This window comes from Salvelinus fontinalis, chromosome 11 (assembly GCF_029448725.1).
Source record: "Salvelinus fontinalis isolate EN_2023a chromosome 11, ASM2944872v1, whole genome shotgun sequence".
NCBI classification, from domain to species: domain Eukaryota; kingdom Metazoa; phylum Chordata; class Actinopteri; order Salmoniformes; family Salmonidae; genus Salvelinus; species Salvelinus fontinalis.
Window position 1 is genome coordinate 47,820,323 of NC_074675.1, and position 27,673 is coordinate 47,847,995.

Below are 27,673 nucleotides of genomic sequence, written 5' to 3' on the forward strand. Positions count from 1 at the left end.
TGTTGAGGGACTACCTGGTGTTCCAGTACATGATGTGTTGAGGGACTACATGGTGTTCCAGTACATGATGTGTTGAGGGACTACCTGGTGTTCCAGTACATGATGTGTTGAGGGACTACCTGGTGTTCCAGTACATGATGTGTTGAGGGACTACCTGGTGTTCCAGTACATGATGTGTTGAGGGACTACCTGGTGTTCCAGTACATGATGTGTCGAGGGACTACCTGGTGTTCCAGTACATGATGTGTTGAGGGACTACCTGTTGTTCCAGTACATGATGTGTTGAGGGACTACCTGGTGTTCCAGTACATGATGTGTTGAGGGACTACCTGTTGTTCCAGTACATGATGTGTTGAGGGACTACCTGGTGTTCCAGTACATGATGTGTTGAGGGACTACCTGGTGTTCCAGTACATGATGTGTTGAGGGACTACCTGGTGTTCCAGTACATGATGTGTTGAGGGACTACCTGGTGTTCCAGTACATGATGTGTTGAGGGACTACCTGGTGTTCCAGTACATGATGTGTTGAGGGACTACCTGGTGTTCCAGTACATGATGTGTTTACCTTATTGACTGGGATGTCCTGTGGTGCTCAGTGTGACACAACTGGGTCAGGGTATAGAGCGAGTCTGTGTGTGCGTTTGTGTCTTTTTCTGTTTCTACCCTAACACACAGTGTCCATCGACAGATTAATGACTGTTCTGCTGTGTCTAAGGAGATTGATGCAGCAGTATTGGAAAATAACACCTGCTCACATATCAAGTCATTACTGTGAACACTGTGTGAGCTATTGTGAACCACACTTTATTTTGAGCCTGCGTTGCCTTGGCCACTCTCATGGTGTGAGGCATTACCATACTGAGTGTGTGGTTGTCCAATTGATAAAGCCAAAATAACAAAGAGAACAGCAACATACATTGATAGGCTAACCACCCAGTAGAATACTCTACACCAGACAATACACTCTGCATGGCAGAACAAACCTTCAGGCTACTTTGTTCTACGTTCTAACCAGCATCAATCCGGTTGTCAGATCTAGACACCTTTTACCTGCTGTGGAGATCTGCTGCGTGTTGTTTTTGTGTTTGTATTTGGCTGTCCCCCTCTGTAGGCTACTGTTGTTATTCACTGGAGTCACAGCAGATTAGGATGACTGGGATCATCGGTCTGCGCTCTCTGATGTGGTGAACACTAATCCTAAAAAATATTTGTATATCGAATTTTTTGGGGTTGGGGAACAACCGCCAAGTGCTCTGCGTAAACAATTGACCTCATGTCAGTTTGGTCAAGATGGAAACAGACTAGGGTTTGTCCTAATGTCCACACTAGCATATCACTGAGTATGAACTATGAAGCAATAAGCATGCATTCTAAGTAGTGTGCTAGTATGGACATTGGAACTTGTCTGTTTGGAGCACTTCAAAGTCACAGGAGTTGAGGGGAATAGACCAGGGCTGTCAAACGTATATTCCCCACAGGCCGCATTCGGTCTTTACCAAGGTATGGAGGGCCGAGGTATGGAGGGCCGAGGTATGGAGGGCCGAGGTATGGAGGGCCGAGGTATGGAGGGCCGAGGTATGGAGGGCCGAGGTATGGAGGGCCGTACTGAAAATACATCCGTTGCTAGTAGTGGTAGTAGTGGTGTTACAGTTTTTGATGCTCCCTGACTGTGTAGCTTTAGTTTTGACGACTGTTATCAAGCTGGACACACTGTAGAGACTATAAATGACTGTCATCAGGCTGTACACAGTGAAGAGACTATAAATGACTGTCATCAGGCTGTACACAGTGAAGATACTATAAATGACTGATATCAGGCTGGACACAGTGAAGATACTATAAATGACTGTAATCAAGCTGTACACAGTGAAGAGACTATAAATGACTGTTATCAAGCTGGACACAGTGAAGAGACTATAAATGACTGATATCAAGCTGGACACAGTGAAGAGACTATAAATGACTGTTATCAAGCTGGACACAGTGAAGAGACTATAAATGACTGTTATCAAGCTGGACACAGTGAAGAGACTATAAATGACTGTTATCAAGCTGGACAGAGTGAAGAGACTATAAATGACTGTTATCAGGCTGGACACAGTGAAGATACTATAAATGACTGTAATCAAGCTGTACACAGTGAAGAGACTATAAATACAGTAAATCTACTACTTTGCATTATGAGCATCAGACACACACACAGACACACACACATTATTTCTGAGTACAGTAGACCAAGTTTATCTGGCAGTGGCCTACCACATTATGCAGTGCGAATAAGAGACTAAATATGAATACATAGCATCAGACCAATATTCCTGTGGCCTTTCCGTGTCAGGAGAGGGAGAGGAGGATCAGAGGAGAGGAGGAGGGCAGCAGGGGTCTCCCAATGATCAACTCTCACTGGGAGACCCCCCCACCCCCCTCTGTCCCTCTCATTCTCTCTCTCTCTCTCTCTCTCCCCTCCCCACATAAACACGTCCTTCGGGATATGAATGGTTTCATGCATCACCAGTCTCTAAGCAGACTGTCACCTCTCAGTGTAATATCTTTATAGGGCTTTGTCTCCATCTCTGTTGCCAACTAGTACAAAGACCAGATGTTGTCATTGTGAGAGCGATGGCTGTCATTTCATTCATGAAACTATGTGTCCAGACTCAACTCCTGAACCGGAGATCAGTCAGTGTGTGTTTGTGTGTTTGTTTGTGGCTGTGTCTGCGTGTGTGTGTCTGTCTGTCCCATCCACAGTAAGCTTAACTAGCTGGCTGTTGTCAATTTGGTTGGCTGTGAGTGACGTCCGTCCTACTGTAATGCCCCTTCATCACCTCTCTGACCTGTACTGGCAGCAGTGTGACAAACCCAGTGCTTTATCTCTTAGTCTGGTGCAGGCAGTGGCGACCCGTCACATTTTTACCTAATATAAATGAATATTTTTTGCATGTTATATTCTATATATTTTTTGTCAGATATCAGATATCAGATTGTCAGATACTTGTCAGATATCATTTTGCAAACTATGTAAAACATGTATTTTTTTTACAAATCATTGAGTTAATAAAGCCGCATACAAATATGGTTTCTTTTTTACTTTCTTGAGTAAGGCTGCTCCAAACTGCAGGTGTTTCAGCCTAGCTCAGTGCTTTCTGTGGTGGTGGGGCAGCCAGTGGAAAAAATATGGAGAGTAGTTGCTGGTAGTGTTCTCTAGTTGCGCCGTGATTGGCTCAGTGTTCTGTCACTCATGGGGACACTACGTCACCGCCAAATGTAAGGGTATAGCTCGAAAATTCAAGCCCCTTGGGTTCTGCCATAGAGTTACATTAGAAGTGCCCATCCAAGAAGGCTTAAGGTCATTGGCAGCAGATAAAATAAATGATGTCAAATCACGTAATATCTAAAGTAGCTTTGATTGGACGGATGATGTCAACATCATACTTTCAAAATCTTAGCTAGCAGTCATCATCATGAATCAAGTCGACAATCTACTGGCAAATCCTTTGAATCATTTTCATATGAAGAGAAATAATGAAGAGAAATTAAAGTTATAACGTATCTGTGCTCATCGGCCATTGGACATAAACATTACACAACAAGTTGTACATCTCAAATTCAACAATGGTCTGGAAGGAATCAGTGACTGACTGCAAGCATTGCAAAGCAATCATTAGCCTGCCATTCAGTGCAGTGGCTGTGTTGTCCAAGTCTGGGTTTAAGGGTCTCTTTTCCAAGCTTAAAATTATAAACATTCAACATTGGCCATGCTGTCAATCCAACATGATTTCTGCCACGCACAAAACAACTTAACTCGGAACTGGGAAATCTGACTTCAGTGAGTTCAAGACAACTGGGAACTCGGGAAAAAATGAGCTCCGACTGGGGAAATACGTTTTGAAAGGTCATCCAACTCGGAATTGTAAGTCGGGAACTCGGACCTCTTTCTAGAACTACGACTTCAAGATCACTGTCCTCATGATTCAACCTTGTTTTTTTCCGATTTCCCAGTTGTCTTGAAAGCAACATAAATCCAGAGAATGCCAGACTTTGATGACAAAGCCCACGAAGGACCGCCGCGCCACGTTCCTGTTCAAGTGAGTCCAAAAATGTGTTGTATGCTGCAGTATACATTTTGTAATATGCCGGGGATATATGTATACTGTAGCTAAGAAAGTAATACTAAGTGTATGTTGCGTAGTAAGGTGTTAGTAGTCCATGTGCCTCACCCTAATAATTTGGTATATTTTCACCTCTTAATTTCGCCTACTGTTCTGACTTGGTGGTGCACATGTCACCTGTTTTAGAGAAATGTAATCATTGAATATTGTAATAGCTTTCATTGTCTGCTTATATGCCCCCTTTATTTATCTTACGGTTCTGACTTGATGTACAGTTACAGAACACTGTAACAACAGCCCATGTTCTGAATTCTGTCGCTGTACATTTATAAAGTGGTGAACAAATAGTTATATTGACTACGTCTGTCCTAGCGCGCTCATTAATGTCTTAATGGAAACTATGGATTGCCTCTTATCCGCTTGTCGTCACATTATGCCATAGTTTGTACATCTCAATTGTCAGAAGAAACCACATTTGTTTAAGTAAGTCAGCCAAATCAGCTGTTTTTTTTAAAGGCAGTAAATGAGGCTGAATGAATTGTTTCGCTGCCAGACAAGGCTCCACTGATAGCCAGGTGTAGCGGTGGTACGGTGTTGGGACTGCTGTTGGGACTCTGCTGTTGGGACTCTGCTGTTGGGACAGCTTTATGTAGCCCCTAACAGTGAGTGGGCACCGTTTGTCACCCTTATAGTGCAATTCATGTATGGTTTAGTGTTGGGTTGTGTTGTGTAGTGGCTTTGCTGGCATGGATCCCCATTTTTGTTTGCCCCACCAATATTGACATGCTAAAATCGCCACGGGGTGCAGGACAGAAGATGTGTGTTGTAATTGCATCACTGAGGGCTTAACCAAAGGAAACACTACCCTGTCCAACAGGGGGAAGGGGAAAAAATAGAGATTCAGTGAAAAACATCCTGTCTCCCATCTGTGTGTTTTGGCCAGGAGGCCCGGTCCTCTCTCACCATGCTAGTGTAGCTATGTATTCAGATTCAGAAAACGTTCATATCCTCAAAGAGGCAATTCATCTTGCAGCAGTCATAAAACATATAACATCTAAAAAAAATTACAAAAATACCAAAGGATATTTACAAATAATTAGGCAGGTTAAGTGCAAGTCCATAGTGCAAGGGCAGTTAGTCCAACATTTGTTAAGATGCAGAATTGCATTCGGAATAAAAGTCTTGGCCCTATTTTTTTATGCCTTAGGTAGTCTGTACCTGCGTCCAGAGGGAAGGAGCTGGAATTCAGAGTGGAGTGGATGGGAAGAGTCAACCGCTATTTTATTGGCCTTATAGAGGGCAGTTCTTGCTGTTGCTGCCCCATGATTTTTCCACAAGTACTGACTATCTTGCCCAACCTATTTTTCTGTGCAACCTTGATATTCTCAAACCAGCAGGTCAAGCAGTAGGACAGAATGCTCTCAATTAATAATTTATAAAAGAGAACCATGGTGGTTAGATCAACATTCAAAAAAGTGCAGTTTTCGTAGGAAATACAGTCTCTGTTTGCTTTTCTTAAAAATAGTGTCAGTACACTGAGCCCAGGACAGCTTGTTGCCAATTACTAGCCCAAGGTGTTTGTTCTCCTCCACTATTTCTCACCTTTTATCAGTGATGGTGTGTACATGGTAGTGTTCCTTCGAAAATCAATCACCATGCCCTTTGTTTTTGATGTATTTAATATTAGATGGGATGACTCACACCAGACAGTAAAATCATTCAGACCCGGTCCGTGCTCCATCTCATCCCCTTTGAGAAGACTGACCAAAGCAATATCGTCAGCGTATTTGATCAGGTGGCGCTCTGGGAACCGGCTCCTGCAGCTGTCTGTATACAGCATGTATAGTACTGGTGAAAGAACGCTGCCCTGTGGGGTTCCTACTGAAGTAGTGCGCACCTCAGAGAGTACGTTGCCAACTCGTACCTGCAGAGACCTATCAGTTAGAAAGTTGGTGATCCATGTGATAAGCATAGCAGCAAGTCCGAAGTTTCCTCTCAGTCTGTCGAGGACCAACGAATTGTGGTAAATGCTGAGGAGAAATCTGCAAACATGGTACACACATGGGTTTTACTGCCCTCCATATGCATGAACACCAGATGTGAGAGCGAGAGTATGGCATCATCAGTCCCTCTCTCTGTAAAAGGCTGAATGCAAGTTGGAGGGGGTCAAGAACATGTCAGGTGGTGTTGATTATGTATGCCTTGATGATCTTTTCAAGAGATTTGTGTGGAAAGGGAAAAGGTAGTCAATGCTAGGAAATTATGGTTATTTCTAGCCAAATAGCTGATGACAGTGACAGGAAGTGACAGGAAGTCAGTGGTCATAAGCTGACATCAGTTGGCATGACATCAGTTGTTTCGGTCATTTCTGGGAGCTGCTATCACCCTTTTTTTTATATACTACAAGCAATCCATTTTTACTTACTTTCTGAGTTTATATTCCATTCCACCCCTTTTGTGTGTTCTTACCCAGTTGTGTGATGGGCCAAGTTGAGATACTTTGAGTGGACACATCCAGTGTTAATCCTCACAGTTTGAGTTTACACGTTCCCTCCCTGCATCAGTGTACTATGGTCACCCGGTGACAGTGCACTGCAGACAAGGCACTGATGCACTCTATCTCACTGTGTACTAATAACACACAGGAGTGAGGTTACACTAAAAGTTCTCCCTGACATAGAGGTGCAGGTTTCTCATAAATGTTGAGGATTTTTAGTGGTTGTTGTTTCCGCGGGTCACACAAAGCTAAATTAGCATGACACGAGCGGAATTAAATGTAAAAGACTGAGTGAGAATAAAAAGTTTACTATACTCTCAGTGCTCCTTTGACATTTCACAGAGATACTCTTGTTTTTGTGAGAAATCTTCGAAAAAGAGAACGAATTGTAGAGTAATATGAAAAACGTATACTAATATATGAAAATACCACATGTCATGTCTCAAAATCGTCATCTATCTTACATTTATATTATTTTATATCCTGCGATTTCAAGAAGAAAGATGACAAGTTCTACGGGAAACTGAGCCTGTCAGGTAGCCAGTATCCTTCATTCTTGCACAGAATCCAAGCTGACGACGATGCAATATTCCTCTGGCCTCCTTCGATTTAGTCACCCTACAAGTGTGAAAATATATTATTATGATAATCCAAATACGGTGTCACGTGACAAATAAACTTTGATTTGATTTGATAGAGACATGAGGTTTGAACCATTGGTTTTCTTAGAGGATTATCTACACAGTTAACATATTTTACCCATTGGTCAAAATACGTGTTTTTGATTACACACCCTATCCTATATGTTTATGGATTATGGGACCGATACACGGTGGCCGGATTCAAGAGAACCAGGGATGGAGACACCACTGCTGTGCTTACCCCAGCAAAATGCACCTGTGCTGGGTCGAGGGACCAGGATTTTGGCCTGGATGTGGAGGTCTGGAGGATGACAGGGAGATGTCCTTGGTAAAAGCTGTGCTGATGAATAATTGAACAGTGTGTCTGTCCTCAGACGGCGACACAACAACACAGACTACAATCTTCTTTGATGCATCACTAAGTGAGTGGTGGTAAATCCAAAGACAAGGTTCTGGCCACCTCTGTATATGATGGTACATAGAGGTAACACAGTCACACCCACATACGACCTTCGAGCAGACAAACATAAACTGTAACCATTTTCCCCTTATCCCCTAATATATCACTTTATCTGCATGAATTTGGTTTACAGGGTGCCTCACTTAGCAGCAGCGTAAAAGAGAGAGGGGGGGGGGGGGGGCAAGGGTAGCCATTTGATTAGATGTTCAGGAGTCTTATGGCTTGGGGGTAGAAGCTGTTTAGAAGCCTCTTGGACCTAGAATTGGCGCTCCAGTACCACTTGTCGTGTGGTAGCAAAGAGAACAGTCTGTGACTAGGGTGGCTGGAGTCTTTGACCATTTTTTGGGTCTTCCTCTAAACACGCCTGATATGGAAGTCCTGGATGGCAGGAAGCTTTGCCCTAGTGATGTACTGGGCCGTACGCACTACCCTCTGTAGAGCCTTGCGGTCGAAGGCCGAGCAGTTGCCGTACCAGGCAGTGATGCAACCCGTCAGGATGCTCTCGATGGTGCAGCTGTAGAACATTTTGAGGATCTGAGGACCCATGCAAAATCTTTTCAGTCTCCTGAGCGGGAATAGGTTTTGTCGTGCCCTCTTCACGACTGTCTTGGTGTGCTTGGACCATGTTAGTTTGTTGGTGATGGACGCCAAGCAACTTGAAACTCTCAACCTGCTCCACTTCAGCCCCGTCGTCGATTAGAATGGGGGCGTGCTCGGTCCTCCTAATGTTCATCTACTCATGCACATTCACTTACAGTAACATTGGTTATTACTGAAGACTGAGGTATGATATCAGTGGTGGCTGGTGGCACTTTAAATGGGGAGGACAGACTGATAGTAATGGCTGGAATGGACTGAATGGAATGGTTTAAACACATCAAACACATGGATGAGTTTGATACCATTCCATTCAGTCCATTCCATCCATTATTACGAGCCGTCCTCCCCTCACCAGCCTCCTGTGTATGATATGTATGCTTATACTAGACAAAGGCTCTGCAAATATTGTACATTTTGGGTGTTCGGCTAAAATGGCTAGAACTGATAGAGCGAGAGGGATATCATTTATCAAAGCCACATTCTCTCTCTACACCCTGCCTCCCACCTTCATGCCCTCTCCTTCCTCCTCCATTTCAACTCCTGTGGATTAGTGTACAGTATGTGGATGTACCCTATGTAGTGCAAAGTGTGTCTGCTGGCATTTCAAGTACTGCAGCTACAGTAAACCGTAAAGAGGTTGGACATCGGTTTTATCTCTGAACTAGTGGAATGTACTGTTGTATTTGAGTTGAACTTGTTTGACAGCTTAGATGACATGATTCATGTGTATTTGAACTTGTTTGACAGCTTAGATGACATGATTCATGTGTATTTGAACTTGTTTGACAGCTTAGATGACACTATTCATGTGTATTTGAACTTGTTTGACAGCTTAGATGACATGATTCATGTGAATCTGAACTTGTTTGACAGCTTAGATGACATGCTTCATGTGTATTTGGTGAGTTTTACATACAGTATTAGAATTCTCTGTATTTTCATCACTGTGAGTTTGTCATCGTTGTCAAATTCTACGAAAAACTGATTTTAAAAATCTAGAATTTATTTAGTCGTAGTAATCAGTTTTCTGTCTAGATGTGGTTTGACTACTGGTTTATGGTTCTACTGTATACTCTGTTTGGCTCTTAACTGGGATTGGGGAAATCCAGAATTACAGTCTAATTTATTACAGTCTAAATGACCATGGTAACCCAAGGGGAATCATGTAGAGTATATCACAGACGAAGATGATTGTATTGCCATTTTGAAATTTGAATCGGACTTCTACAGAGTCTTCTACAGAGTGGACATGCATTCATTTTAGACGATAACAATGCCAACACACCACCATTTTGCATGCCTCGTTACATTCTAGCTCATTTAGTTCAGTGTTAGGATCTTCCAAACGAGCTGAACTACCAAATATTCCTCCACTTCCTCATCCTCATTTAGTGACAATTCCAAATAAATCACTGTAACAAGTTGCTTTGCCAGATGTGAGTCTTGGGCAAGTCGGTTCATATCATTCCGATGATCACAAGACCTACAAACAGTACCAAGTATGGTATCTCTGGATGTTGGGGCATAACTTAAAAATGTGTACTTTGGACTTCCCAATTTTGCCTGTGAAGTCCCTCCCTGCGTCTTGCTGCAAATAAGTCTGTTCTTCATCAGTGTCGTGGATAATAAAAAAATATATCATTATGTTGTATTGTCACATGCAGTGCAGTGAAATGTGTTGTTTTACAGGTTCAGCCATAGTAGTACAGCGCCCCTGAAGCAAATTAAGGTTCAGCGCCTTGCTCGAGGGCACATAGACAGATCGCTCACCTTGTCGGCTTAGGTATTCGAACCATTAACCTTTCAGTTACTGGCCCAACGTTCTAACCACTTGGCTAACAGCCACCCAAGTCAAGGGGTATCAATAATGCAATGCAGCAAAACGAGGGAGGTAGAAAGCGCTGGAGGGATAGTGAGAGAACTAAGAGAGAAATGTGAGCGGGGTGTTGATTGGATTTTTACTGCCAGGGTCCAAATTACAGGGTCGAACCACAGGTAGAACCAGCTAGGTCTGATATGTGTAATATTGTTGCTATCTGCTACACCCAACCAGCAGAGTGGTATTCATATGAGTCCTCCGTTTATCTTTGTCCATGTGTGATCACTGAATATTGAGGTTTCTAAGTACTAAGCGTTTATCCATACCATCCATCTGCGCAAGAACATCGGTACTTAACGCAAAGTCTCCACTTGGTCTCCTTGAAGAGCTACGGTAAGTTACACAGAGTCACTGTTATGTGGGCGTCCCGGAAGCTATTTCCAGCGAGGTTCAGCATCTCAACACGCAGTCCGTAGTGCTTCTCCAGTCTGCAGTGTGTTCGCTTGGTAAGGTGTCGTGATAAACTGTGTGCCAGGGATATCTGGTGGTGAGATTAACGTCTCACCAATTAAAATGACCCAGTGACTTCAGTCTCTGTTTAATTTCCCCCGCTGCTCCCAGGCCAAGTTCTAGGGCTGTTTTTGGGACAAACACAGATTCCCTGTCAATACTATTGGTCCACACACTAGGGAGTATTGGACTCCACACTGTGTTCAGCTGCAGAGACCTTGGGTCGGAGGGAAGGGTAACTCTTGTTGGGGGCTTCAGGTGAAGGGGATGCAGACTACATGGCTGATGGATGATTCAGGATTCACAGTTTTTGGGACCATGAGAAGGCTGAGGGATGTTTGTCTTCAGTGTTTAGGTATGTGTTCAGAGGCCTTGTTGATATTGTGATGAGTGAGTGATTGGGTTTCAGATTTGTTTAGTCTGGAAAACCCTTCATGTTTTTGTTTTGACTGAATTGGGTGTTTGAGGAGTTGGGTTCAGCACATTGTAGCATTGAATGCATATCAGGGTTAGCCTGACTCAGTTTTCTCTCAGTTTCCACCGATCTCCGTTCCTTTTGACCCTGTACTGGATTGACTTCTCCGTCCCAATTGACGTCCTCACTGACGTCTGGATGTATGATGAGTAGCTGTAGGACAACCTCACAGGGAGCCTTCAGACTTTTATTCTGTTCCCTCTCTCTTTTTCTCATTTTCTTTTTGGGAATGGAAAACAAGGCTATTTCTTGGCAAACTACACCTGTAGTGCTGCTGGTTCCTGCGTTTTACATTAGAGGTTCCAGGAGTACTGTGGTGGATGGTTCCAGGAGGACTATGATTGATAGTTCCAGGAGGACTGTGGTGGATGGTTCTAGGAGGACTGTGGTGGATGGTTCCAGGAGGACTGTGGTGGATGGTTCCAGGAGGACTGTGGTGGATGGTTCCAGGAGGACTGTGGTGGATGGTTCCAGGAAGACTGTGGTGGATGTGATTGAAAGAGATGAACATCAAGATAGAGCGAGTGGCACACTTGAATTTTGGCAGTTTCGGAAAACACTGAGATATTCCTTTTTCACTATTGTAGCTTTCTGCCTCATCACTGTGTATATTATTATTATGTTTTGGTGTTTTTACCACTTTTTCTCCTCAATTCCGTGATATTCAATTGGTAGTTAGAGTCTTGTCCCATTGCTGCAACTCCCGTACGGACTAGGGAGAGGCGAAGGTCGAGAGCCATGCATCCCCCGAAACACGACCCTGCCAAGCCGCACTGCTCGCTTAACCTGGAAGCCTGCCGCTCCAATGTGTCGGAGGAAACGCTGTACAACTGGCGACCATGTTAGCGTACATGGGTCTGGCCCGCCACAGGAGTCGCTAAATCGCGATGGGACAAGGACATCCGGCCGGCAAAACCCTCTCCTAATCAGGATGACGCTGGGACAATTGTGCATCTTTACATGGGTCTCCCAGTCGCGGACAGCTGCGACACAGCCCGGGAACGAACCCAGAATCTGTAGTGACGCCTCAAGCACTGCGATGCAGTGCCTTAGACCTCAGTGCCAGTCGGGAGGCCTCATCGCTGTGTAAGTCATATCCTGGTGTTACCTCTGTCTGTCGTCTGAGAGTTTAAACAGTTCCGGCAGTTTTTTATCCCATTGAACAGCACAACTTGAATCATTAAAACAAGCACTTGGGCCTCCCGAGTGGCGCAGTGGTCTAAGGCACTGCATCGCTGTGCTACTAGAGATTCTGGGTTCGAGTCCAGGCTCTGTCACAGCTGACCTTGACCGAGACCCATGGGGCGGTGTACATTTGGCCCAGTGTCGTCCGGGTAAGGGGAGGGTTAGGCCGGCAGGGATGCCCTTGTCCCATTGCACACTAGCGACTCCTGTGGTGGGCCGGGGGCAGTGCACGCTGACACGGTCGCCAGGTGTACTGTGTTTCCTCCGACACACTGGCTTCCGGGTTAGGTGGGCATTGTATCAAGAAGCAGTGCAGCTTGGTTGGGTTGTGTTTCTGAGGACGCGTGGCTCTCGACCTTCGCCTCTCCCGAAGCCGTACGGGAGTTGCAGCGACGAGACTGTAACTACCAATTGGATACCACGAAATTGGGGAGAAAAAGGGTTAAAAATTTTTATACAAATTGTAATTAAAAAATACACGCACCTCACTCACATGATGTCAACCTCTTGGGTACAGCTGTCGGTTATAAACAGTACAGCATGTGTGTTGTAATGTCAAAGTCTTTTGAAGCGAGACGATTGACAAATAAAGTGGCTCGTCTGGTGCGGCTCTGTCGCCATAATCCATAAAGATGATGGAAGGGGATGCATACAGTAGATAGGCTTGTTAATAAAGCTCATCTTGTGTGATGTAGACAGACACAATATTGACATTAGCATTGGCTAGCCATAATGGCTACTCTTCTCTGGCCCAACTGACCCTTCGCTAAGACCCGCTCCCCTTAGTTACTGTTGCAACCTCGGACAACATTTTCACAGGAAGCCCAATTCCCTGGTTCTAACCATTGGTGCATTCCTCTCACAATGATTGCAAACTGTGTTTTTAATACTCAATGCAATTAAACACAGACTACCCCTTGCTAATCAGGAGACTCTCAGGGATGTTGTGGTGGACTGTCATTTCAATTGCTTCACGGGAACCTGGTAAAAGTTAAGGTTGTAGTGTGGCTCGCCACTGGAGGGCTCTGAATGCACAGACAGCATGCAGCCAAAGTAACTAAACACTTTTGGAGCAAACTAGTGCTCTCTGAAATCGTATCCTGATGCTGACAGCAGATGAGAGCTTTATTGATAACATGGCTAACTTAGCTAGCTAACATAAAAATATAAGTTATATTAACTGGCTAGCTAGCTAGCGTTAGCAACGTTGGGTGGTCAATAAGACTGAGCGCTAGCTAGCTAACCAACTGAGCTAGCAAACAATGTAACAAAAGTATAATTTCAGATTCGAGAAATAACTCCAACAGGCTTTGCATTTCAGGAACACTGTTCAATTATTTAGCCATAAAATATAAAAAAATGGATGAAAACTCTCTGTTTTGGTAATGCCCTCAATGGCTTTCATGTGTTTCAAACGTGAGCTTGTCTGAGGTGTTGGACTCGACAACAGTTACTATCTATTGGAGTGTTGCGATTGGCTGCCCAAAATTCTGGGGCAGGGCTTTGCGAAGGGTCAATTCTTTCTCTTACTGTATATGTGTCGTCTCGTGTGATATTGACATTAGCATCGGCCATCCATAATGGCTACTTTTCTCTGGCCCAATTCTCCCTCTGTATTTGTTGGCGGTCAATTGACAGTGAAGCCATGGTCAACGCCAGATGAGTGACCATAGATGAACATCTTGTCTGGTCTGTTCTGGTATAGCCAGGCAGCTGTCCGGTGGGGAGTTGTGGTTGGTTGAAAGGGGTCTCAATGAAGGGGGAAGGGTTCGGTTAAGCCTCTGAACCAAATCGACCCTAAATCCCCAACATCTGGCCCAGCCTCTGGCCAGTCGACTTGGCTACAATCTGGCTGCCATGGTAACAGCAGTACTAGACGTTAAGCCGTATACTGTATGGCACTGTGCACTTCAACACTTAGCCTACACTAGGTCAGTCCAGGCAAAGCTGTAGGTCTGATTGCCAATCTGTCAGAAACACATTTTTATTAAACCTGTATTCAAGCAGAGCCCTTCATTACAAAATCAGCAGCAGTTATGCAAAACAATTAGATACACAGATACTACAGTCAAGTCAATATAACATGTAGGATAACATGTACACTTTACGATTTCCAATAGAAATGGCATCTGTCAAAGATGTATCTATGATTAAGAGGGCAAACGTCCTCTCAACAACTGAGCAACCCAGCTGCCTTGTTTCCTTGGCAACATGGACCACCAACTTCTATTATTCATTTGATTTCCGTAGTATTTTACAATTACATTACCTCATTCAATAGGGATGGCCTGAGCCCAGGGCAGGGAGAAGATGTATGTATGTCAAGTGTTTTCTGAGTGGAACTAATGTATACACAGCCATGTGGAAACATACCACATACAACGTGTTAAATATTACATCAGTGTTTCTTCTTCGGGGCATCAAAGTGCACTACTCCCCACTGTGCAGCATCTCCAGTTTGTCATGCGTTGATCTGTTTGCTCAGTAGCCAGACTATGTCCACTGAGAATCCTAATTGCGTTCGTCTTGCTCATTCCCTTCTAGAATGCTAAAATGGAAGAGGTGCTTTTTTCCCCAAGCTAGCCCACCTGACCACACTCACCCGTCTGCTAATGCGGCTCTAATTGGGCAATAAGGTTTTAGGTCAGAGTGCAACCCCTATCCCAGAGCCCTACGCCCCATACCCCCACTTCTTAACAGGGGTGGGAAAAGTACTCAATTGTCATACTTGAGTAAAAGTGAAGCTACCTTAACAGAAACTGACTCAAGTAAAGGTGAAAGTTACCCAGTAAAATACTACTTGAGGAAAAGTCTAAAAGTATCTGGTTTTAAATGTACTTAATTACAATGGTAGAAAAAGTACTCAGTTATCATACTTGAGTAAAAGTACAAAGTAAAAGTAAATGCTATCCATCAAATTCCTGTATTAAGCAAACCAGACGGCACACTTTTGATATTATTTTTAATTACAAAAGCACACTCCAACACTCAGACATCATTTTCAAACACAGTATACAAACACAGTATACAAACACATAGTTTTGTGAGTCCGCCAGATCAGAGGCAGTAGGGAGGACACAGCGTTATATTGATAGGTGCAATCATTCAAGCCCTGCTAGAGCATTCTAAATGTAACGAGTACTTTGGGTGTCAGGGAAAATGTAAGGAGTAAAAAGTACAGTATTTTCTTTAGGAATGTAGTAGAGGAAAAGTAAAAGTTGTCAAAAATATAAATAGTAAAGTAAAGTACAGATACCCCCAAAAACATCTTAAGTAGTACTTTAAAGTATTTTTACTTAAGTACTTTACACTACTGCTTCTTAAGAAACGTTCTCCTCGTCTCTGTCGTTAAAGCCTCAAAACACTCCGTTAATATCACATAGCACAGTGACAGGACTACTGCATTCCCCTACAGCAGAAAAACAGCAGCCTCTTTGAGCGCTACTGTAAAACACCTCCCCCATGCAACCATATGGTTTACCACAGATTAAAGCTGGTCGTTGTCTGTTCCGCCCATAGGATTACACATTCATCTCCGCTGTAGCGCTGGGAAAAATTGAAACAAAATCTCTTTTAGTTGGAGGCGCCAGTGTTGGGAGGGAAGGTTGGGGGGTTAAGGGGGTTGACATTGAGCAGTGGGAGGGGGTGGGGGCATACTTGGATAGGGGGACACTAAGTGACTGGGTTAGTAGGATTGTTTGGTTCCTATCTGTTGTGATACATGTGCTTAGGGGTGGGGTCTGGATCCCTGATACACCATATTAACAGGTTTTGCAAAAATGTCTAAGACATCCTGTAACTCAAATAGCCTCCCCAGTCCTCTTTGCGTGAGTTTCCCTGGCAACAACATTTTAATAAATCTAACATCCCCCTGACAGCAGCAACCATCTTGTCAGCAATTAAAAGCTCAGAAGTGAGTTTGACTGAAACTTGACCTTCCATCACAAGTATAGAGTCATAACAAGGTGAATGAGTCTAAGCATCTTCTGACAGGTGGCTGTTTTCATCAGGACTGTGGCAGCCTTGTGTTCTCAGAGAACCCATCGTATTCTCAGAACCTCAGATAGCCAGGTGGGGCCCAGACAGGAGGAGTATGAGTGTAGGTGGTTTCCGCCTTCTGATAGTGTCTGAAGGGCACAACACTCAAACAGGTGTTAATACACACACAGAGGTCTCCTAGAAGAGGAGACCTTACAGTTTATCATAACACAATTTATTATCCCTTTAAAAGGTATGAGGCCTTGGTTTAGAGTCCTCCTCCTTTTTCACTTCTGAGCTGGCCGTAGTTGTGTGGTTCTTCACAATTAAGTGTTTACTCCCTAACACATTCTAGTGAATGAGAAATATTGGTATATTTTGAAACAGTCAGGGTAGGACCGTTAGGACCTTCACAATGCCAAGTCACATGTTCAGCCTTTTAAAAAGACCACAGAGAGAATGGCCACATGACGGTATGATCGCATACTGCACTGACACACACATACAGGATACCTGGCCTATACATGGGGAACATACACTCGTACACACTCGTACACACACACACACACACACACACACACACACACACACACACACACACACACACACACACACACACACACACACACACACACACACACACACACACACACACACACACACACACACACACACACACACACACACACAGACTAACACACACACATAAATCTTGTACTGCAGCTGCGTAAACTGGCATCTCAAATGGACGAGTACAAAAACGTAGATTGGTCTCTCTCAGCTGAGATCAAACACTCTGGTGGATGTGGGGGTGAATCAAATCAAATGTATTTATAAAGCCCTTCTTACATCAGCTGACATCTCAAAGTGCTGTACAGAAACCCAGCCTAAAACCCCAAACAGCAAGCAATGCAGGTGTAGAAGCACGGTGGCTAGGAAAAACTCCCTGGAAAGGCCAGAACCTAGGAAGAAACCTAGAGAGGAACCAGGCTATGAAGGGTGGCCAGTCCTCTTCTGGCTGTGCCGGGTGGAGATTATAACAGTACATGGCCAAGATGTCCAAATGTTCATAGATGACCAACAGGGTCAAATAGCAATAATCACAGTGGTTGTCGAGGGTGCAACAGGTCAGCACCTCAGGAGTAAATGAACAGACTTTATGGTGGATGAGGGGGTGAATGAACAAACACTATGGTGGATGAGGGGGTGAACTAACAAACACTATGGTGGATGAAGGGGTGAATGAACAAACACTGGTGGATGAGGGGGTGAATGAACAAACATTATGGTGGATGAGGGGTTGAATGAACAGACATTATGGTGGATGAGGGGTTGAATGAACAAACACTATGGTGGATGAGGGGGTGAATGAACAAACACTATGGTGGATGAGGGGGTGAATGAACAGACCTTATGGTGGATGAGGGGGTGAATGAATTGCATCTCATTAACTCTGAGAGAGACAGATCAATTCAATAAAAAAAGGTCTGGCTCTGCCGCTCAGCTTCACCCAATCAATAATCAGCGCTGTAGGCTACACTGTGACACAGAGGACTACGTTCACATCACAGGATGATTTATATTGTTTTGACTACTGAGGTTCATGCTAGCTCTCCAACTGGGGAAGTACAACCTCTCCCCAGCTTCCTTCATCTGGTGAAGACTACGTCATGGTCACGCTCGCAGTAATACACCCTGGTGAACACGGCTAACCCTGTTTCCACCCCTCGTGAACACGGCTAACCCTGTCTCCACCCCTCGTGAACACGGCTAACCCTGTCTCCACCCCTTGTTGCCACGGCTAACCCTGTCTCCACCCGTCGTGGCCACGGCTAACCCTGTCTCCACCCCTCGTTGCCACGGCCAACCCTGTCTCCACGGCTAACCCTGTCTCCACGACTAACCCTGTCTCCACCCCTCGTGAACACGGCTAACCCTGTCTCCACCCCTCGTGAACACGGCTAACCCTGTCTCCACCCCTCGTGAACACGGCTAATCCTGTTTCCACCCCTCGTGAACACGGCTAACCCTGTCTCCACCCCTCGTGGCCACGGCTAACCCTGTCTCCACCCCTCGTGAACACGGCTAACCCTGTCTCCACGGCTAACCCTGTCTCCACCCCTCGTGGCCACGGCTAACCCTGTCTCCACCCCTCGTGAACACGGCTAACCCTGTCTCCACGGCTAACCCTGTCTCCACCCCTCGTGAACACGGCTAACCCTGTCTCCACCCATCGTGGCCACGGCTAACCCTGTCTCCACCCCTGGTGAACATGGCTAACCCTGTTTCCACCCCTGGTGAACACGGCTAACCCTGTCTCCATCCCTCGTGGCCATGGCTAACCCTGTCTCCACCCCTCGTGAACACGGCTAACCCTGTCTCCACCCCTCGTGAATACGGCTAACCCTGTCTCCACCCCTCGTGGCCACGGCTAACCCTGTCTCCACCCCTCGTGGCCATGGCTAACCCTGTCTCCACCCCTCGTTGCCACGGCTAACCCTGTCTCCACCCCTCGTTGCCACGGCTAACCCTGTCTCCACCCCTCGTTGCCACGGCTAACCCTGTCTCCACGGCTAACCCTGTCTCCACCCCTCGTTGCCACGGCTAACCCTGTCTCCACCCCTCGTGGCCACGGCTAACCCTGTCTCCACCCCTCGTGACCACGGCTAACCCTGTCTCCACCCCTCGTTGCCACGGCTAACCCTGTATCCACCCATCGTGACCACGGCTAACCCTGTCTCCACCCCTCGTTGCCACGGCTAACCCTGTCTCCACCCCTCGTGGCCACGGCTAACCCTGTCTCCACCCCTCGTTGCCACGGCTAACCCTGTCTCCACCCCTCGTGGCCACGCCTAACCCTGTCTCCACCCCTCGTTGCCACGGCTAACCCTGTCTCCACCCCTTCGTGGCCACGGCTAACCCTGTCTCCACCCCTCGTTGCCACGGCTAACCCTGTCTCCACCCCTCGTGGCCACGGCTAACCCTGTCGTCACCCCTTGTGGCCACGGCTAACCCTGTCTCCACCCCTCGTTGCCACGGCTAACCCTGTCTCCACCCCTCGTGGCCACGGCTAACCCTGTCTCCACGGCTAACCCTGTCTCCACCCCTTGTTGCCACGGCTAACCCTGTCTCCACCCCTCGTTGCCACGGCCAACCCTGTCTCCACCTCCATGGAGAGGGAGGGCATTCCACCCTCCTCCTCTGTTTGGGCATGCTACCCTACTGCCGGTCAGTCTGACCAACCTCCTTCCCATTCAGAACATGGCTGGTGGGTGTATGTATAGCTGGAGGGGAGCTGGAATTAGCAATGAGCCAGTGTTAGCGGCAGCAGTAGATAGACGGTGCTCCTCGAGGGGGAGAGGACGGCTGGCGAAGCTGAGTGGGTTTGCTGGCTAAAGGTAGCATCCACCAGCCACTAGCTCTTTAGGGCTGGAGGAGGGGTGGTGGTGGAGGGACATCGGATGACTGGATCATAAGTGGAATTAGTGGAGAAACTTTACACACTTTTGTTGGTTTGTTTACATTTGATGACGCTGGGGATTGTGACTAGCGGTTGCCATGGGCAACGCAGCAATGTGTAAGGTTTGTGAGGTGTAAAAGGGTTTGAAAGCCGATGGGAGTCAACCGAATCTGGACCAGGCTCTACCAGAGTCAGACTACTACTGCTTTGAACACCATCCTGAGCCTGAGCCAGAACTCCCAATACCGGTAAGACTTGGGGGACACAGACAGAGAACTTAGGCATAACATTTCTGAGGTGTGTTTGAAGACTTGGAGGCACTGTAATGCTCTAGGAGTGTGAAATTCCATGTCATCCCTGCCTGGGGTCTCCAGTCTCTCGCTTCTCTTCTTTGTACCAGAGCTCTTTCAAAATAGCTTTTTGCTCTTCTCAGTAATCCCCCCACCCCAGGTAAAACCCATGACCATACTTTTATTTATATGGTGATACCCTCCCCTCCATTATACTGAGACAGGGTATAGTGTGGTGTAGTAGTTTACAGTGTTGGTGGGAGGGGGGGGATCATCCCAGCTTTTTCTGTGCTCAAAGGCTTCGCCTCATCAAAGCGGTGTGGACAGAGATTTCGACAGCCGGGTCAGACACAGGCAGCTGTGTCCTACAAAGGGGCTCATTTGAAGCAGACACAGGTGTAAGACGAGCACTACCAGATCTGTCTGTAATTGGACTGGGCTGTCTGTGAGGACGTTGTGACCCAGATGACCTAGAAACTCTTAGCAACCTTTAGTGACTTTATACCAGCTCAGCATCATTACCTGGGTGACAGAGAGAGAGAGACCAATCCCATGAACAGCTGGGTATTTTCATTACTAAACAGTAATGAATATTGATAAAAAGCTGAGATGTATATTGATTTACAGCTCTTCCATCCCTCCCTACAGTACAGTATACTGTACTGCTCTGTGCTAGCTGCAGTTGTGTTCAATACTCCAATCCTCTAACGTCAGTCCATTCCCACGGCAATGACCAGTCCATTCCTATTCTCCTGGAGTCTCCTCCTACCCTCTGTTTCCACCCTGCCTAGTGAGAGAGGGGGAATGGTGTGACAGAGGAGTAAGAGTGTAGCCTGGAGTGTGTGTGTGTGTGTGTGTGTGTGTGTGTGTGTGTGTGTGTGTGTGTGTGTGTGTGTGTGTGTGTGTGTGTGTGTGTGTGTGTGTGTGTGTGTGTGTGTGTGTGTGTGTGTGTGTGTGTGTGTGTGTGTGTGGCACACAGTGTTGTCTTTTATCATGCGCCTTAATCCCCAATGGGCAGCCAGTATCATTCCCTGGTGCCATTTTTATGAGTAGACAGTGTCAATGCTGTATTGGAATGCAAATGAATTGTAAATGCCCTGCAGAAATACACTGTGGTGTGTAGTAGATGTAGGTGTGTTGCATGTGTGTGTTTGTACTCATTCAGTGGCAGCTAAGGTCTGTTCTCTCTGATATGAGGACCCCTACTGTCTTTTACAACGTGGACTATTCCAAACAGTGGGTGGTGTTAGCTAAAAGCATGCCTTCAACTCGACCCCTGACCTCTCACCCTTGACATTCAGCTCTCACTCTCTGTGTCACTAAGTTGCCTGTGGAATACAGTTCTGTTTTTTTCTCTCTTATCGTTGGCCTCGCATTACCTAGCATCATGACACTTCTCATCAGAAGCTGTGGTTTATTCCTTCAGTGTTGCATTAGAGCAAGCTACCATAGTGCTTTTGATCAGACATTGTTTACTTTGTACACTCTCCTGCAGTATTTTTTTACGGTTAAAATCGGTCAGCGACACACACTATCTTGCCTCGATCTGTCAAGGCTCAGTAAAAAACATTAGCCTCTATTATGTGAATTTAGAGTCGGTCTAAATTTAGCGTCCATAACAACCATGGGCCTAGTGCTAATTAACTATATGCTAATGAGCCCTCAGGGAGAGCCGTGGTTGGCCGAGAGGAGCTGGTGGCCAGCTATATCCTGTCTTGGAATTGGCCCAGATAGGTCTGGCCCAGCTGATGTTGACGATGCTGATCACTAATGAGGGGGACTCATTATCACAGGTTAGGAGAAATAACTTGGCAGGGTGGTGACTAAGCTAACATATGGAATTTTTTTAAGACGGTCATACCATGGATCATTTAGTTATTTGATTTAACATTTTAGGACCCCTTATATACACATATATATATATATATATACCTATAAACAAAACAAAATGGGTTTTTACTAATATTGCCCATAGAAACGCATTGAATAATACATTCATAAATGGCAACAAAAGAAAGTCAAATAATACATCATAAGGAATGAGGTTTAGAAGTGTCTGTCCTATATCTAGGAGACTTAAGAAAGCTCTGGAAATATTTTGGGTTTCTTTTTTAATCCCCTTTATTACCTCTATACTTCCATTTATGGGTTACCTTCAGAAGAGTCCCATGACACTTGTGGGAGTGTAGAGCAAAACGGAGAACACCATCGTGTTCGTGAGAGTCTCCCCTTTCCCTAGTGTGATCATAATAGTTTGTAGGCCACAGACGGTTCGTGAGGAGATTGTTGTTGATGTCTCACGGGCTGACAAACATCGCTGTAGCTCGGCCGCCTTCCACCGCAGATGTGGAACGCCGACATAGGCGGATGTGGTGGATTGAGACTGACGGATTTTGATGTGGATTCCTTTATTATGTACACACGAACACACACATACACACACACGAACACACACATACACACACACACACACGAACACACACATGCACCCACATACACACACGAACACACACAAACACACACGAACACACACATACACACATGAACACACATACACACACATACACACACACGAACACACACATACACACACGAACACACACAAACACACGAACACACACAGTTATGTTGCTGCCAGTCTCCCAGTCCTAGGCACCACAGCGGTGTGACATGGTTGCTGTGTACAACAAATCCCCAGTAAACACTGTTGTCTGTTGTTATTACAGGCTGTAATGAAGTCCAGGAATAGAATGTGTTGTTCCATTGGAGTGTGGTGTTTAAAACCAGCAAAGGACAAGGACAAGGTTGCCCTGTGTGTGTGTGTGTGTGTGTGTGTGTGTGTGTGTGTGTGTGTGTGTGTGTGTGTGTGTGTGTGTGTGTGTGTGTGTGTGTGTGTGTGTGTGTGTGTGTGTGTGTGTGTGTGTGTGTGTGTGTGTGTGTGTGTGAATGATAGAGTCTGCAGAGCATGTGATGTGTGTTGGAGGGTGCTCTGAGGGATATGTGACATCTGTGTTGCCGTGAGCGACCATTCAATCAAGCTTGGTTGTGGTGGTTGTGGCTCTGGACAGTGCAGTGACACATACACACGCATACACACACAAACACACACATACGGCTGAGCTGTTCTATGTTTGGTAGAAGGGGCCAGGTTAGTACCCAGGTCAGTACCTAGGTACGTCTGTATCAAAAAACCCACAGCAACTTCTCCGTCATCACGATAACACCTCAACATCCTGCTATCCTATTGTTCTGGCTCTGGAGAAGAATAGTTTTGAGTGTGTTTGCCGTGAAGCATTACAAGTCATGGTGAACCGGATTCTTAGATTCACTAGATTCACACCCTCAGAGAGATAGAGAGAGATAGAGAGAGATAGAAAGAGAGAGTGAGAGGCAATGCTCTACACATAGTCAGAGATTGGAGAGCTGCATGTCTACCGAATGAAATACCCTGTTGTCATGGTTACCGACAGAGGCAGGGCCGCTTGTCTCCCTAGTAACGGGGAGGAGCCAGGATGTTTACAACAGGTCGTCATGGGATTTAATATTTTCATTATTTATAAATCCTCTACACACTACTACACTGATGAAGATACAGAAGTACTCTGTGTAAATTAATGTTTAATGCGATCTCAGTTTAGGAAGGCTTTTGGAGCTGAAATGACATGGTCGGTAAAGTGATGTTACGCATCACAGGTTAGGTTAATGCACCCAGGGATATGATAGACGTCTAGACTAAAGCGTACTGGCTAGACGACGTTAGAGAATGTTTCGGTCGTGTTAAGGTCTAATTTTGGTTATAGCGCTTGTTTTTTAGCCTGTGGTTGCCAGATTGGGTGATGAAGGAGAAAGCAGAAACAGACCTGGCAACCAGGCTAGCTGGTATGAGTTGAAATGGGATCTTCTATTAGTTCTTATTCATTCCCTTGACATCAAGGGTTACTCACCCCTTGAGTGTGAATAGTTCATTTTGTTTCTGTAAAGAATGGCTTATGAATGAGCACAATACCGAATACCTTCATATCTGATTGAGTACATTACCACCTTTCTCTCTCTCTGTTCTTACTTTCTCTCTCTGTTCTTACTTTCTCTCTGTTCTTTCTTTCTCTCTGTTCTTACTTTCTCTCTCTCTGTTCTTTCTCTCTCTCTGTTCTTACTTTCTCTCTCTCTGTTCTTTCTCTCTCTCTGTTCTTTCTTTCTCTCTCTCTCTTTTCTTTCTCTCTCTGTTCTTTCTCTCTCTGTTCTTTCTTTCTCTCTCTCTGTTCTTTCTCTCTTCTCTGTTCTTACTCTCTCTCTCTGTTCTTTCTCTCTCTCTCTGTTCTTTCTCTCTCTCTGTTCTTTCTCTCTCTCTGTTCTTTCTCTCTCTCTGTTCTTACTTTCTGTAACGGCCGTCTAAGTCGTCCTCCTCCTCAGACGAGGAGAGGCGAGAAGGATCTGAGGACCATGATTTAATTAACACAAAACAAGACACTATACAAAATGACAAAACAAACTAACCGTCACAGTCCTAGCTGGTGCAGACAAAACACAAAGACAGGAAACAACCACCCACAATCCCCAACACAAAACAAGCCACCTATATATGATTCTCAATCAGGGACAACGATTGACAGCTGCCTCTGATTGAGAACCATATTAGGCTGGACACAGAAACAGACGAACTAGACACACAACATAGAATTCCCACCCAGCTCACGTCCTGACCAACACTAAACAAGCAAAACACATAAGAACTCTGGTCAGGACGTTACACTTTCTCTCTCTCTGTTCTTACTTTCTCTTTCTCTCTGTTCTTACTTTCTCTTTCTCTCTGTTCTTCCTTTCTCTCTCTCTCTGTTCTTCCTTTCTCTCAATTAAATTCAAAGGGGTTTATTGGCTTGGGAAACATACTATATGTTTACATTGCTAAAGCAAGTGAAATAGATAATAAACAAAAGTGAGATAAACAATCAAACACGAACAGTAAGCATTACACTCTCTCCTTCTCCCTCCCTCTCTCTCTCTCTATTTCTCTACCAGTCCTAAATATCATGACGCCTCGTAGGAGGAGTGTTCAATCACACACAAAGCCCATAAAACACTCTCTTTCAAAGCATTTGCCTGGTTCAAGGACACAGAAACTACAGTATATACGTGTCTGTACCATCTGTTTTACTTAGTTTCTAGGGGCTTAGCACAAAACTACTTCTGTAGGAAGTTTTTGGAACAATCTGGCATTTATTTTCTTCTGAATGTTAAGTGCTTTGAGTAAAAAACCCTGTTTGAGGGCTGTGCTGACCAAAAGACAGACTGCACCGGGATGATTAAAAGATGCCTTGAATAATGTAACTCGGCAGCTAAGAATCCGACGGGACATGATCTGGCTTTCTGCCCCTCACCACACTTCCTTTCTCTGATATCTGTAGGTGATTTGTGAAGAGAGAGAGAGAGAGCAAGATACATTATTCAGCCAAATCTGTAATGTGATTCATTAAAACTAAATGTCAGTAATTTATTCACTTTTTACATGTTGAAGTGGTTCTCTTTGGTGAGCTGTGACGCTACTCTGTGACATGCAAGGTGCATCAGGTTGATATTAAAGGGAATTTGGTTGGTGTAACAAAATGATCCTTGCCTTGTGGGCTGGCTGGACAATCCACACGCTGTTCCTCTGGACCTTTCCTTCTGTCATAGATAAAGATATCCCTCCCTGGAGAAATCATCTGAGCTGTCTCTATTAGACACCTCAGGAGACCCCTCATCTGGGGTAAGGTATCAGCCTCCAGGTTGAGCAGTAACACTAATATATTCACACATCTGACAGAGCTCAACTTGCCATCCTGCTGCTCTGGGAGCTCCTGATTAGCTACAGCCTCACGGTTTCTGGGTTTACCTCCAACTACTGTTAGTGTCAGGTGTGAATGTGGATTGTTGTGTCAGGTCTGAATGTGGATTGTAGTGTCAGGTCTGAATGTGGATTGTTGCCTCAGGTCTGAATGTGGATTGTTGTGTCAGGTCTGAATGTGGATTGTAGTGTCAGGTCTGAATGTGGATTGTTGTGTCAGGTCTGAATGTGGATTGTTGTGTCAGGTCTGAATGTGGATTGGTGTGTCAGGTCTGAATGTGGATTGTTGCGTCAGGTCTGAATGTGGATTGTTTTGTCAGGTCTGATTGATTCAGTGCAGTTCTCTGCATCATCCAGACACAGGTTGCTGCTGCTGTAGGCTAGAGCAGAACAAAACTAGCTTTCATATAGCCCCAGGAAGAATCTCTCTCCTTATCGGTAGTGTGTCCAATGTATAGACATATCATCTCTGCACTGCAGTCTAAGTGAGTGACAGAATGGGACAGAGTAGGGGACATATCCTCAGTCTGGGTTTGGGCTGAGTTCTGCTGTGTGCTGGAACGATCTCTAACCCTGTCACCCTCACTGAGCGTCTCTGGGAGATAGCTAGCCTCGCTAGCCACGACGCTAATTCAATAAGGTTCCCAGTTAGCAGCACAGGCTGGTTGTCATGGAGCGGGACTACATTTGAGACTACTTTCTGCCTCCGCCTCACAGAGGCGAGAGGAAACGGTGATTCTGCAGTACTGTTTTCTGTAGTGTGAGCCAGGTAGTGCCGGGGGACGGAAGGTAGAGAGAGGAAAATGCTGACTCACTCCCGCTCTGCTCTACAGTCTTGGTCCATCTCCAACTTAGTCTGCTTCAGTTAGGAAAAGTGGAGGACATGTCCCGGTTGTATTCCCCTGTGTAACATTATACACTATTCCACTGTGTTACATTATGCACTATTCCCCTGTCTAACATTATACACTATTCCACTGTGAACATTATACACTATTCCCCTGTGTTACATTATACACTATTCCCCTGTGTTACATTATACACTATTCCCCTGTGTTACATTATACACTATTCCCCTGTGTAACGTTATACACTATTCCCCTGTGTTACATTATACACTATTCCCCTGTGTAACGTTATACACTATTCCCCTGTGTTATATTATACACTATTCCCCTGTGTTATATTATACACTATTCCCCTGTGTTACATTATACACTATTCCACTGTGAACATTATACACTATTCCCCTGTGTTACATTATACACTATTCCCCTGTGTTACATTATACACTATTCCCCTGTGTAACGTTATACACTATTCCCCTGTGTTATATTATACACTATTCCCCTGTGTTATATTATACACTATTCCACTGTGTTACATTATGTACTATTCCCCTGTGTTACATTATGCACTATTCCCCTGTGTAACATTATACACTATTCCCCTGTGTAACATTATACACTATTCCCCTGTGTTACATTATGCACTATTCCCCTGTGTAACATTATACACTATTCCACTGTGTAACATTATACACTATTCCCCTGTGTAACATTATACACTATTCCCCTGTGTTACATTATACACTATTCCCCTGTGTAACATTATACACTATTCCCCTGTGTTACATTATACACTATTCCCCTGTGTAACATTATACACTATTCCCCTGTGTAACATTATACACTATTCCCCTGTGTAACATTATACACTATTCCCCTGTGTTACATTATACACTATTCCCCTGTGTTACATTATACACTATTCCTCTGTGCCTGATTAAATAATATTACGCTCCGATGGGAAACAGTGATTCAGTG

General features: G+C 45.1%; 1 protein-coding gene across 6 annotated transcripts in view; it reads left to right on the forward strand.

Moving 5' to 3' along the window:
* The window catches only part of LOC129865871 (ankyrin-2-like), a 322,666-nt gene that overhangs the window by 182,431 nt on the left and 112,562 nt on the right, over positions 1-27,673 (forward strand). The gene's annotated exons all lie outside the window — the stretch shown is intronic.